Genomic DNA, 13,755 nt, shown 5'->3' on the forward strand with positions numbered 1-13,755 from the left:
CATCTCTCTCTCCACCCACCCAACCGCCCCCCGCTCCTCCTCGCCGCCTCGAGTCCGCTCGGGGGAAAACTTCAAAGCGCCGGATCGCAGGCTCCCTGCCTACTCCCCAACTGGGGATTTCAGGTCAGTGCCCGGAACACCTTTCCCCCGGGAGGCCGCGGACCGGTGGGCGGGCGCGCTGAGGGCTGCAGTCGGCTCCCTCCCCCGGGGCCCTCGCCCGCAGCATACCCCGCGAAGCTTTTGCCTAGCGCTTCCCTTTGGCTTCCTTGCTCGCTTTCGTTTTTATTTCATAGCTGTAAGTTATTAAAAATGCAGCCAACCTAAGCGGTCCCGCGTGGGCACCAGGGAGGGAGGGGGCGCGGCTGGGGGCCTGGCGCCTCCCGGGGGGCCAGGAGGAGAGCAGGGAGTTCGCGGAGTGGAAGTTTGCAGCCTGTCTGTGTCTGTGCGCGGGAGCGCGGTCGCCGCTGAGCGCCGCGAGTCGGGCGGAGTGGGGGGGGGAGGTGGGCTGGAAGCTGGGAAGCTGGGTTCGGCGTTAGCTCGCGAGCAGGAAGGGGAGGGCGGCGGGTTGCCGTCTGCTTTCTTTTTCGACTCGGGAAAGAACTGTAAAAACCCCCAGCCGCCGCCGCCTCGTCTCGCCTCTCCGGGGGCCGGTCGTTCCTCCAAGTGGAACGTCGGCGTGTGCGTGCGCGAGGGTGTGTGGCGAGTGCCTCGGGCCGAGCCGAGCTCGACCTGCCGCCGCTGCCGCGCAACTCGGGAGGGGAGTCCCGCTTTTTCTTGGCTTGCCCCAAAGCGCAAATCACGTGGATTTAAAAAAAAAAAAAAAAAAACTAAGAAATCGAGCAGAGCGTGGGGTTCCGACTTGGCCCGGCCGCCAGCCAGGTCAGGCGCTTTGTTTTGTAAATGTTCTTTTAAGATTATAATCTGCAACCCCCCTCCCCGCTCCTCTCCCTCTGCGATGTTCAGGGTAGGTTTTAAGTTATGAGCCCCCAGGCGTGGGTGTAGAATGTGTTTGCGCGGGGGCGGCGGCGCGGAGGGAGGCCGGGGGCGGGCGAGACCTGGGCCCTCCGCTGGGCGATGCGGAGTCTGGTGGGTAACCCTGATGGGCGTGTGAAAGTCTGCGGCCGGAGGAAGTTGGTCCCACTCGGAGGGCGTGTGGCACGGAGGCTCCAGGCGAAGAGGAACTTGCGCACAGGGGCACGATACTCGGCCAAGGCGGGGAGGGCGAGGCGCCGCGGGGCCCGCGCTCGGAGCCGGCGGGCGGCTGCGCTGCAGAGCCTCCGCCAACTCGGGGGCTCGTGGCGGCGGTGACGAGCGCCTGCTGTTTACGGAGCAAGCTTTGGGGCGCCGTGTGTGGAGTAGGGCGGCCGAAGTCACGCGTGGTCCCGGCGGGCTTCCCGTCTCTCGCACGCTCGAGTGGGCATGTCCCGGGGTCCCGGAGACGGACGAGTCTGGCAGCGTGTAGGCCGTGGCCGGGCGAGACGTAATTTGCTGTTAATGAATCTTTTCCAGAAAGTCCACGATCTCCAGCTAGAGGCTGTGAGTGCCCGCGCGCCAGGGCGCGCGCCGCCAGCGTCTGGAGGGTGGGGGTGGGGGGAATGGAAGAGCGAAGAAGGAAGGAGGAGGGTTATGTGTATTTAGAAACAAACCTTAAAAAGAAACCAACGCGCTTCAAATAGGTATTCGCACAGCCTCGCTGCGTCTAGACTAGACAGCTCGGGGTTTTAGCTGTGTTTTCCCCCCCTTTTTTCGTTTTGAGAAGAGGCTAGGGGAGGGGTAGTGTGGTATTTGGTTCTAGGGATAGCCTCTTGGAGAAAGATCCTTAAAATGGCCTGGGAGTAAAGACTAGGAGGAAATGGCCCACCCCAGAAGGTGGTGGGTGGTGAGTGCAGACAGACTTGGGTATTTCTAGCCATCTGACACTTCCTGTGGCTCTGGAAACGGACACCGCGGGCCGAAATCAATCCTTACGAAGTGTTGGGTTCGGTTTTGCCAACAGAATTGCTTGCGTGGAAGGCATTTTAATTGTCAGCCTCAGAGACTCCTGTACGTGGACACTTAGGGAATACGCTCGTTCCTCGACCCCTTCCCACTCCACCCTCGACCTGTTATCTGGTCTGGGTTTTGCAGTGTTGGTTTTCGTGTTTATTTTGGGCACGGTTTCAGCGCGTAGAGCGGAGGGGGGCTGGGGAGAAGGCGATGATTAATATGCCATCCAGGTTTAATCCGAGGCTGGCCTTCAGTGTGAGGGTATACACCGCCACGCACACCAATTGCCTTGGGGTGTTTAGGGGAGCGCGCGGGTTTCGGGCAGCAGGCGAGCGGCCGGCAAGTCGCGGCTGGGGCTCGGCTGGCCCCAGCGCTGGCCTTTGAGGCGCTGTCACCAGTAGGTGACTGAGAGTTAATTAGGAAGTGTTCTCCGGATCAATGGGCTGCACAGCTCATTAGCGATTCTCTCCAGCCCTTTGCAGGGCCGTCCTGGCCTCCGCCTCCCACACAGGCCGGGGCCCCGCGGTCCAGGCTGCGGGGAGCGCCGCTGGGAAGTGGGGAGGGGCCGGTAGCGAGGGACGGCGGGTAAGCGAGTGTAACTTCGCGAGGCGGCGCGTTGCGTGCGGCGCCTCGAGGCCCGCGCAGCCCGCTCTTTCTTCCTGCCCGCGGTCGCCTCCACTGTGTCTTTAACTCGCTCCCGCTCGCGTCGCTGCCTGGCTGCTTCTCCCCGCCTCCCTCGCCTATCTCTTGTTCTCTAAGCACGACGCCTGTGCTCCCCGCCCAGTTTGGGATTAGACAAGATAAAAATAGGACTGCCCAGCGCGCGGAGCTGTGACTGTGCCCCGGCAGCCGGGCTGGTGGGAGAGCGGGGGCCAGGGGCTGGGGAGGACCCGTGGAGCGCTCGGAGCGGCCAGCCCCTGTGGGCCCCTTACCCCCACTCCGCAGGCGCCGTCACGCTCCCCGGGTTCTGTCCGCCGTGAACCGTGCGGGCCGGGGGACCTGGGCAGGGTCTCCGCGCTCTCGCGGGTGTTGTTGGTGTGCCGGTGATAGATCGGTCTAGACAGGCATGCAGGCTCCCTCCCGGCTGAAGGACTAGAGGGGGGCGCGGAGACGGCAGCAGACTCCGTGAGCTGCGAGTGAGCGAGCTAGCCTCCGGGCCCAGCGAGCTGGGTGGAGGAAAGGCCGTGGGGGTTTCTCTTAACCCTTTGAAGGCCGTGGTGGGGTAGTGTAATAGGGAAAGGGGGGGCAAAGAGCCTAGTGGAAATTCCTGGAGGCAGAGTAGCTCGCACTGGGGAGGAGCTGTGAGTCTGGGCCTAGGGTTTTCCTTTCTCTTATGTGTGCACGGTCACATCCTGGTGCATCGGGCTCGATTCTTCGACAAACCAAACGCAGCTGCTAGATGATCTAGATTGACCAGGTAGTTCTCAGTCGGCGAGCTGTGAACACACACAGTGAACACCCTAACTTTAAAAACCGAGTTTGGAAGACAGATGTAGACTCAGTGTTCCCAAAGAGAATTCGTGCGGGTGTTCAAGGACGGGAAGGTCTGCACATGGCTGTAGTCGGGTGGGGCCTCTGACCATGACTGCTGCAGACCAAGGACCAAAGCCTGAAATGCCCCGCTAGCATGTACAGGTATGCACTGAAGAGAGCAAAGTGGTCTTTGAGTTGTCTCTATATAAATAGACACACTTTTAACCATGAACTTGTGGGGAGTTAGATATGTGCAAGGAGACAGCCTTCAAAGAGGAGTTGGACACTGATGTGTTATGAGATCCCATCATTTGTGTATATATATTAGGGGCTAATATTAAATTGGTCTAAAATTTTAATACACCTCTGCAGACATTTATCTAGTTCTTTCTAGAGCTCGAAATGGGCGGATGGGTTACCCTATACATAAATAACTTATTACTAACATTCCAGTCTTCTCCTCCCTCCTCTTCCTTTAAGAGTTTGTGGTCTTAAGGGATCCTCTGTTTACAGTTAAACTGCAAACCCATATTGGTCTGGCCTGGGAAAGAGCCACGTTACAGGCAAAGCAAGAAGAATGGAAGTAGTAGGAATGCTCAGATTAAGATGTGCTCCTGAATGACAAGTGCTGAGACAAATCAAGACACTTGGGCTCCGATGCCCTAATGGAACAAGAGATACATAAGAGATAAAGAACTGGCCAAGGGGAATGTAAACATGGGTATGCAAATACAGAGATGTATAGCGATATTCTGAGAGAAAAATCCCAGACTTTGTTGAGCTGGAAACTGGGGCAGAATTTCTGTTAAGTGCGTTCCAGAGACAATAGCCCATTTAAAGGTGTGAAGAGGGTCACTTGGAAACACAAAAAGCATTCATATGCATACATCCATGCTTAGATACACAGGCTGAATGACAAACACTCCTCAATGCCTCACGAAGACTTTCCTGCCGAGTGAGTGAGACCGACTTGGGTACGGAAGAGTGGGCCACACAACCACATTCACACACTTATTCACAGGGAAATAATGTGTCTTTGGCTTGAAGGAAACTGATGGCCAAGCTAGCAGCCTAAAGGATGGCTGGTGTGCAGTGAACTAGGATTACCTCTGGTTATAGTTTCTTTCTCTTCTAGGGGTGAGGTGGAGTGGGCAGCGGGTTGGTGATGAGCAGGTAGGAGCCTTTCTGAAGAGATTTTGAGTTCCTGACCTTGAGTGGCTGGATCGTGTAGCCACAAGAGGGGTAGCTTTCCACTTTGTGGTCAGGAGGAATGGCTGCTGCACTGCTGGGGTCCAATTTGCTAAGGTGGAGCAGGGCCCCAGTGGGCTGGGAAGGAGAACAGGAAGAAGTGCGGCCTCTGGGAGGAATAAAAGGGAGGTATGCTTTCTTTTTTATATTTTTTTTTTTTCTGGAGGAGACCGTGGCGGGGACAGCCTGTGTTGGGTGGATTATCAGGCGCCTCGGTGACCCCAGACGCGCATGTAAACTCCGGCTAGGGTATGGCTTGCCCGCGGCGTCGATTTGCTGCCGTCCCTCTTTGTCTAAGACCAGCCGGGAATTCCAGCTTTTATTGGGAAGACCGCACTTGGGTGGGGCCCGCGCCAGGCCGAGTGGGGCAGGGTCGGGCCGCGCTGGGCGGGAGGCTCGGAGCCCGTAGAACGGTCCTCCGGAGCAGCGGGCAGCCCTGGCAATGCCACCCCGGTGGTTTTCTCGAGGGCACCGGGCCCGGCGGACCCGGAGAGGCGCGGCAGGGCGGAGAACTTCGTGGGTCCATCTCGGCCGCCCCGCCCCACCCCTCTCCCTCCGGCCGGAGGCCGAAAGGAGCTCACAAGGCCCTTTGTTAGGCCCCGAGGTCACACTCGTGCCCCGGGGGGCGCCGATGGGTGGGAGAAAGCAGTGCAGCGGGTCAAGAGAGAGCCTTCTTATTGCCTCCGTGCCCCAGCCCATCTTCTGGATCGGGCCCGGTGGGGGGCCTCGCCCAGAGCTTGGTGGGGAGGCCTGGGCCGGCCCTGGCCCGCCCCGGCTTCTTTGCCAGTGTTTTTATGGCCGACGGGATTCCGTCTGTTTGCAAAACCGGACGCGCTGCTGAGGCCTAGGTGGTGGAACCAGGAGAAGCCGCCGGGGCGGGAGTAAATGGTCTCCCCGCGGCCGCCCGGGTGGTAGCCGAGCCGCGTTTGTCGCGCGCACTTGGCCGGGGGCGTCCACCGGTCTCCAGCCCTGCCCGACGGCTTTCTCTGGTTGTCCTCAACATGTTCCTCAGGAAGGGATATCTGACTTTTTGCTGGGTGGAGTTCATTAACGATGCCTTTCTGTGCTGTTTCTGTAGAAGGCTCCCTTTTGGGGCGCAAGCTCACCTCCAAGTGTTTACAATCGAGGGTCTCAGAAACGGGGGTCCTCACTCCGTCATTGTTATAGAGCTGTGTCTTCCCAGCCGGCACCCACGGGCTCGGCTCTCCATGATTAGAGAAGCGGGGAAGTCCACTCGGAGATCCTGACAGCATAAAAAATAATTTGTGATCTAAAAGACAGTTTCCAGTATAATCTCATTATGCACCACAGACTCCCGATGTTATTTTGTGGAAGGCGGACAATGATCAATTTACATTGACCCGGGGCTGGGCGAGCTTTTAGATGGTAATTGCCATATTGATTTGCATGCAAAAAGGAGACCTGCTAAAATTAAAGACCGGAAGCTAAATTAAACTAAATTTATTGTCTAGGTGCAAACCAGGGGAACTGTTGGGGGATGGGGTTGAGTCAGGTCAGGGTGCCAGGGGCGGAGCGGGTGAGAGGCCCTGGAGCCTCGGAAGGTCGCAACTTTGGAAGCGATCTTTGCCCTTGTGATTGCATGTGGGGAGGGGGGATGTGTTTAGGAAAAAAGTTATAAAAAGACAATTTTGCATTGAAGTCACTAGGATCTTTCAATGCTAATAGGAACTAATAGGGGGAGGAGAGGTTTATAGGGTTATTGGGGTCTTTCAGCACCATTTCCGGCGTCCCCCCTCCATTTCTATTGTTCTGCCTGGCCGGGCGCTCGCAATCGTGCTAGGGACACCAAAAAGCTCTTGCATTTGAAGAGTTAAAAAGAAAAAAAAAAAGCAGCCCGTCCCCCCCTTCCCGCCTCGCTCTCTCCCCCGTCCCCTTCCTGGAGCGTTAGACCTTTCGGAGAGAGCGCACCGCGGGCAGGCCAGGACCGTTGGCGCTGTAGGGAGTTCCTCCCCGGACGCTGCGGTCCCAGGCTTGGCTGGACGGCCATCGCTTTGGGAAGCCGTCCTCTCCAGGTGACCAAAGTAGGCGGGTGTGGGGTGGGGTGGAGGAAGGCGTCTGCCCTGGCCGCAGTCTAGCGGTGCCCGGGATTGGGGGGGAATCGCCTCCCCGGAGGGGTTGGGAGGGCCCGCCCCGCCCCGCCCCGAACTGGGTGGGGGCCGGGGAGGGCTGGAAACCCTGCCCGTTCTCCACGGCCGGAAAGTTTAAAAAAGAGAAAGAACGCCACTTGCAGAGGGCTGGCCTGGAGCCAGGGGCGGCCGGCCTGCGGGGGCGTGCTCAGCTGGCTAGCGGGGTGAGCGCCCCGGCGCCGCCGTCTCCCCTCAGTCCCTCCCGCCGCCGAGGCCCCTGCACACCCGGTCGCACTGCGGAGCCATTTCGCACATCCGGAGCTTCAGCGTCTGGAGGAGTAACCAGTCCAGGGCCGGGAAGCCCTAGTGTCTGATGCCCCTGCCCTTCCCCATCGAGCAGAGCCGGAGGTGGCTTTGGCAGGCTCCGCGGGTGTGGGTAGTTCCCGGAGCATCTGAAAGCCTGGGGCAGACCCGGAAATTGGGGATAAGATGGGGAGGGGATATTGGGCCCTGAGGTTTGCCGCCTGGCGCTTCTGTGAAGAAAGGTTGGGGAAAGGACAAGATAGCCCATCCCCCGGCTTGCGCTTTTGTGGGGACTCTGGATGGCCCAATAGAACATCTTGCTGGCGTCTTCCATCTTAATTCCCACTGCCACACTACTTTGTTCCCTGGGGTTTTTCCTTTAAATCCTAGGAAAGGTAGATGGAGGAGCTCCCTCCAAATGACTTTTGCTCTATCTAGATAATTTGATTTATTGCTTTATGTGGCAAAACTGGGGTGGCAAGCCTAGCTCCTAGTACCAGTAGTCAGCACTTTTCCCAGAGACCTGAAAGGAGTCGACCCACCTACCCCTGACTATTCTGGGGTGCTGGAGGGACGGGAAAGGGGAGGCTTGTTGAGATCGTTGGCCTTACACCAAGGTATAACAACGTAGGGAGATTTGTAGGATGTAGGGGGAAATGGTGAAAGACTTTGAGTGGACCAGGAGATGACTAGATATAGGAGAAACTGTGTTCGAGGCTCACTGTAGACGAAGTGACATAAGTGTTACATTCTATCTCGTTCTTGGGTACATAAGGCCTAAGGAAGCTTTTCAGAGGAGAGAGTATGTGAAAATCGGGATTTCAAATGACACAATTAGACCAATAATTGGCTCCTCTCCGCAACTCCAGGACTGAGTTTGACCGTGGCCCATTTTTTACTAGCTGTGTGACCTTGGGGGCAAGTTATTTATGGCCTTTGAGCCCCAGTAAGTTTTTTCATTTGTAAGACTGGGAATAATTATCCACCTTTAGGATCTAAATAGAATACTTGGCACATAGTAGGCCCCAAGGATGAATAATTGCTTTGAATGACTTGTCATGTTCCTATAGGTTGCTCCTCCATTCCCTGCTGCCCCTGAGACCCCCTGAGACTTGCTAGGTCTGTGTCCTGGGACCCAAGGATGCAGATTTAATCTCCCCTACGAGGGTATTCTTCTAGGTCCGTCTTCCTGGGTTCCTCTTTCCCTTTGTTACCGTAGTTCGCATTCTGCCTTTTAAAGGATTCCCTATGAAAAGACTTGCTTCTCCCCCGCCCCCCAAGTGAGATCATTATATGGTTAGGAACTCATTTCAGAACCGGTATCTGGGTACCCTTTGGCAAGGCTTCCTGGCATTATTTTGGGGGGGGGGGGAACGATGGTGTCTAGAGGGGCAAGACCTGGTTGGAAGAGGTGAGAGGGGGTGGCCTGGTGCAGAGGCCAGAGGTGCTGTGGTTTGTTTGATAAGGATTAAGTCCGGATGTTATGAGGGCTCAATGTGGTTTTCAACAAAGTCTGCCAAGGATTGCTTCTTTTATATCGATATGTATTTTAAAAAATTACTAGCATGAGAAGAAAACCAGACCTGTATGGATCCAGGCCGGTAGTAAGCTACTGTGATCAGGTTTCCTACTCGACTCCCAGAGGGAAAGTCAGTGTTTGATTGAAGCTACACTTGGTTCTTGACTCTCAGGGGATGCCTGCTCTGAAACAGGAGCCCTCCCTCCCTTTCTCTCCTCCTCTCCCCCTCCTCCTCCCTCTTTTTCCCTTCTTCCCCTAAAAGCCTTTGTGCTGAAAGAGCTTCAGTAGGCACGAATCCCTGGTCCCTCTCTAAAGAATGCCTTACAGCCTTTGCTGACATTGTTTTGTGAACAGTGGGTTTTACCAGGCCAGCAGTTTCCCCCCGATTTTAGCCCACGATTTTAAAGGTAATCTATGGACAAGATGTGCCTAACTGCAATGATTGCCTCAGTGTGTAGCCTGGGCCAGGCTTGGAATCTAGAGACGCCTTAACCTTTGCCCTAGGGGCCCTCCTAGAGGGGGGGTGAAGGTGGGGAGCTCGAGGACTGATTGTTTTCGAGGATCTGTTTGTTCTCTCCAGCCACCGAGGCTGAAGGTGGAGTTGGGCAAGTCTGAGTGTATGTTCCAGCTTTGGGTCTGATTTTAAACTTGGTTTAATTGGAGAAACTCCTAGGCATTTAACAGTTCTGTACAAATGCAAACTTGAAATAGCTCGAGGCCTACGTCATTTAGGAAAGAATAAATGAAGTACAGAAATGTCCAAACTATGTAAATCCTAGCGTTGTCTGCCCTCCCATAAACATATGACAAGTGCCAAGGCATTTCCAGTCAAAACACCAGTGGAACCAGCAGCCTCCATCCTTTGTATTTATTATTTTATTAACAGCATTTTACACAGCATTTAACAAGCACAGCCTGCCCGCTTTGCACCAGGACTCTAAGCAGGCGAAGGGGTGGAAAACGGATGGAGGTGGTGGGGGAGGAGTGGTTGCTAGAGGACATCAGCTAGAGAAATCTCATCAGATGGGTAGGGAAAGCAGCACGGGGGGTTTATTTCTACTGCCACAAGGAAGACAGACATAGTGCTTTGGAGGAAGAAATCCTCTCTCCCATCCCAGGAGGAAAGTTGTACAGCTGTGGTATGTCTGGTCTCAGTTTTGATTCCAGAGGGTAGAACAGGGTATGTTTCATGATACTCTGCCCATCGGTTATTGGTGATTTTGAAAGAATAAGTATTTGCCTGCTATCGTTATTCGATATCCTGGTGGAAAGTTTATAACGAAAAGTAATGCCTTTCTTAAGTCACAAAATGAGCCTTGTATGCTTATTTAATTAAAATCTATTTAAGGACCGATTAGGCGTGTAATTTGCACTAATAATGACGATTATGGAAATGTTCAACTTAACCAAAAATCATAAAGGAGACATTTTGATCAGTGGGGCGGCCAGTAAGTATTCAGTGAGTCGGGCAATTTCCGGAAGACAGGAAGCATTCCGCTGAGGGCTGCAGAAAGTGCAGACCTGTCTGGCCTCTGTGACATGGCATGGAGGGGGCAGACCTCCCTGTCCTGGCCCCAGCCTGGCCAGACCCCACTTTGCTGAGCATGGAAACCAACCCTGCGAGTCTCCATAACCTTTATTCTCATGATGCTTCCCTGAGCTTCCAGAAGGAGTAAACTCTCAGAGAGGGCTGATGAGCCACACGGAAATCTCTGCGAAATGGCGGTGCTCTTTTGCTTTAACAAACAGCGCTGACAAACGCATGCTTCCTTGGCTAGCCTTGGCTGGAGCCTGGAGGGGTAGGGGGAGAAGGGGTCCCTTGTTCCGGAGAAACCTGCCAGCTGCTGGGCTTGGTGCGAAGGCAGCGAAGGCAGACACAATGCTGCTGTTGTTGGTTTGATCTCTAACTGTGGATTGTTAGTCTGGCTTTAACTATGTGGTAAGGGGGGAATGTGAAGGCTGTTTACAGCGAGTGCAAATAATGTGACAGCTGTTGGCGCGCGAGCAGCGCTGCGCCTCCTCAGCACTTACACAAAGCGCGCACTATGCAGGCCCATGGACGAGCTGCAGAGGTGGCGGCCACTTTCTGGCCAGCGCATCCTCAGATGAGAGAAAGCTCCACGGCACGCCCACCCCCCATCCCCAACACACATCTTTATGACTTCCCAGGATTGTGGTGGGGTGCAGGATGGTTTGTATGTTGTGGTTTAGGGAACTTGTGGTGAGGCAGAGGTGGCGGGAGAAGGCCCACGGGGCTGTGAGTGTCACCGTGTTGGTGGGGTTTGGCCAGGATCCATTGAACTGGGTCCTCAGCTGTTTGTGACAGAGTTTTTAAGATTTGGGAAAATAACTTTCAGCCCTAAGTAAGCTTACTGGAAAGAATGTGTTATTAACTGAAAGCTTTCTGGAAATTGCAGAGGCTCTGAAGGCCGTTGTTCCCCTCTGAAATGGCCCTGTTATTCAGACAAGTTAGAGACAGGCGGGTGCTGTGTTCTGTGCACTCGGCACTGTTTCCAGCTTGGAAATGCAAGTGTGCAGGTTCAGTACCCTAAGGGGGGGTGTATTTTGGGGGGAAGGGAGGTCAGATTGGCTTTTGATTACCCACATCCCTTAACCTTTTCTCCCAAGCCTTCCCGTTTTCAAGAACACATTTGCCTTCAACTGCAGGATGCAAAGGTGCGTCCTGAAGCCTGCCCACAGCACCACCTACTCTGACTTCATCAACTAGATGCCCACAGCCACAGGCTTTCTCTGAGTTCCTGGTACCCTGCCAGGCCCTGCAGAGAGGTGCCAGGGTGGGAGGGAGAGGAGCTGGTGGCGGCAGTTACCCACTAGGCCAGTCCTGGAGGTTCGTGGCTGGCCCAAGCAGGTGGACTTAGGATGGCAAAGAATGTGGACCTGCCTCTGGACCGTCCTGGGGCAAGCTGGGTGTAAAAGTTCACTCCTCTCCCCCATGAATCCCAAGGTTGAAGCCTTCCAAGCCCTGGCACCTTCCTGGTCCTCCCTGGGTTTTGGAAGATCATTTAGGGCTGACTTAATTCTATATTCTACCTTTCTGCATGACTTTGGCCTCTGGGTGTACAGCCTACAGGAGATCTGCAAATCTAGTTCATTCTCTCCTCCCCCCGCCCAGCACCGCCCCCTCCCCAAGTCTACTCTCTAAGTTTTAACAAGGACTTCTACATCTAGTTGGGTTTCCGATGGGGAGCTGGGAGATGCTTCTGGAGTGAGACATGAACTTCGGTGCCAGTTCTATAAATTGGTCTCTTTTTATGACGTGTGCCATTTTCTGTAGGAATGTTGCTTGCAAAACGAGTTTCGCCTTGGAGGAAAGGCGGAAAGATAAACAAGCCTGCAACGCCAAAACACTGGCAGTCTTTCCCTCCTTCCAGCTCTCTTAAAGCAGCCGGGCTGTATTTCCAGGATTAGACTAGTGCATGTGAAGAGGGACTCGCGTTGGCTTTTTTTCCCCCAAGCAAATGCAAATTAGAGAAAAATAATTTTCTTTCAACGATATGCAATGTATTAGTCACTTGTTATCGTGCTCCGAGGCAGGCCTCATTTGCGCGTCTGCCAGCTCGCTCACATCTGCTCGGCGCTGTTCGGGGCATTTTAACCTTGGCGGTGTCGTGTCTAGTCCCACGGATCAAGGAGGAGTAATTAAGCCCTGAACAGCTACAAAAATTCATGGGACCCCATCTATACCGCAGTTGTTCCATGGCTTTGTTTTGGGTGCTCTGAGTTCCATGACTGAGTAGCAGACATGGGATTCCTATTGTTCCTTGTAAAGAAAGTGGGTGCCCCTCTCCTTCTCTGACCCTCATCCCAGCCTTTCTGGGACTCCCAGGCTCTGCACAATCAGCGAGAGACTCACTTGCAGATCGCAGGACCCCTGCCTTTTACGCATCTTTTATGCATTAAAAGTTCCTTTGTGCTTCCTGTGTATACTAATGATAGCTGTTGTTATTAGCCTTACGGTATCGCGTGTTCTTAGGGGGGTGGGGGGGTAGTTGGGGGGGGTAGCGGCGAAGGCATTCGTGTTTTACTCCTACAAAGCCCTGGTGAAAACAAAAGTTCATTGACACAGCCTTTGGAGGCGTGGTGTGGAACATTTATTCTGGATTTGCCCCCAGGTTGTGTAGACTCCCAAGTGGGGAACCAGTTCTGCAAGGACTAGACCAAAGGGGGCAAGTGGTTTCTTTTTGCGTGGAGTGGGGAGAAGAGTAAGGAGGGATTCCTGGCTTTTGACTTGGGTTTCTGTTGCTGGGTGGCCTCCTGTGAGGGGACACCTGTTTCTAAATTCGCCCTCTCTTGAATACACACGTGGTTCCCTGACACCCCCTGTGGCAAAACCATGAAGGAAAGTGAAAGGAACAAAAAGCTGGTGGGGTGGCCTGGACAGATTATCCGGGGAGAAGGGCAAGTGTCCCCCATTGGCCTGTGAGAGAGAGGTTGGGGACACCGGACCCCGGGCCATGGGCTCTGCCTGGAGGAGGGGAGTGTAGCGGGCATTCCAGGTTCGGCAGCGACCCTCAGGGTCTGTCCCTGCAGATTACACCCCGGACCCCAATCCCCGAGATTTGCACCCCCCCACGTTACAGTAGGCGACACTTGGCTCACATCTTTGTAAGGGGAAGCGTCCAGAGCAGCAGCGCTCTAGTATGATCGGAAGGGAACCCAGAACGATGGCGAGGAGGGGTCTGCCGTGCCCATTCCCCCGGTGGACTCGGCGGCGTTTCCCGGGAGGTCTCGGATTCTCCCTGCGCCCACCCAAAGTTTCCTTTCGTCAGATTCGTTGATGGGGACAGAAGGTGCGGCGGGGCCTCGGGAAGGGGCACTACGGAGAGCGCGCCAGGTCGTAGGGTCCGAGGGGTTACCTAGGGTCGGGAACTGGGGCGGTCGGGCCGCCTCCGGGGAGCCTGCTGGAGTTCCTGGAAGGCTCGGCGGGGGCGCGCCGCGAGGGCGTGGGTGTGTGCCGTGGTGCGGCCCCGCGCGCTGGGACCTCCGCCGAGGAGCGGCGAGGAGGAGCGGGCGAGCCCCGAGCAGCACGGGTGTGTGTGGTGGGAGAGAAAATCCCTTTGTTGCCGACCGATCACGCTCCGGGCTGAAGCGCCTCAGCCCGGGGCGGGGGCGCCCCTC

General features: G+C 55.3%; 1 protein-coding gene across 13 annotated transcripts in view; it reads left to right on the forward strand.

Annotated features, from left to right (window-relative positions):
- Positions 1 to 13,755, forward strand: part of BCOR (BCL6 corepressor) — a 129,686-nt gene that overhangs the window by 80,984 nt on the left and 34,947 nt on the right. For 7 of the 13 annotated variants that reach the window (XM_023202642.2, XM_023202649.2, XM_023202646.2 and 4 more), the window contains exon 1: positions 1 to 123. The exons of 4 other annotated variants lie outside the window; for them this stretch is intronic. The gene's annotated coding sequence lies outside the window, so the exon portion shown is untranslated. Of the gene's footprint in view, positions 124 to 558; positions 880 to 945; positions 965 to 13,755 lie in introns of those variants that run through there. 2 more of the 13 variants (XM_023202644.2, XM_023202645.2) reach the window with 2 other exon arrangements.

This window comes from Piliocolobus tephrosceles, chromosome 12 (assembly GCF_002776525.5).
Source record: "Piliocolobus tephrosceles isolate RC106 chromosome 12, ASM277652v3, whole genome shotgun sequence".
NCBI classification, from domain to species: Eukaryota; Metazoa; Chordata; class Mammalia; order Primates; family Cercopithecidae; genus Piliocolobus; species Piliocolobus tephrosceles.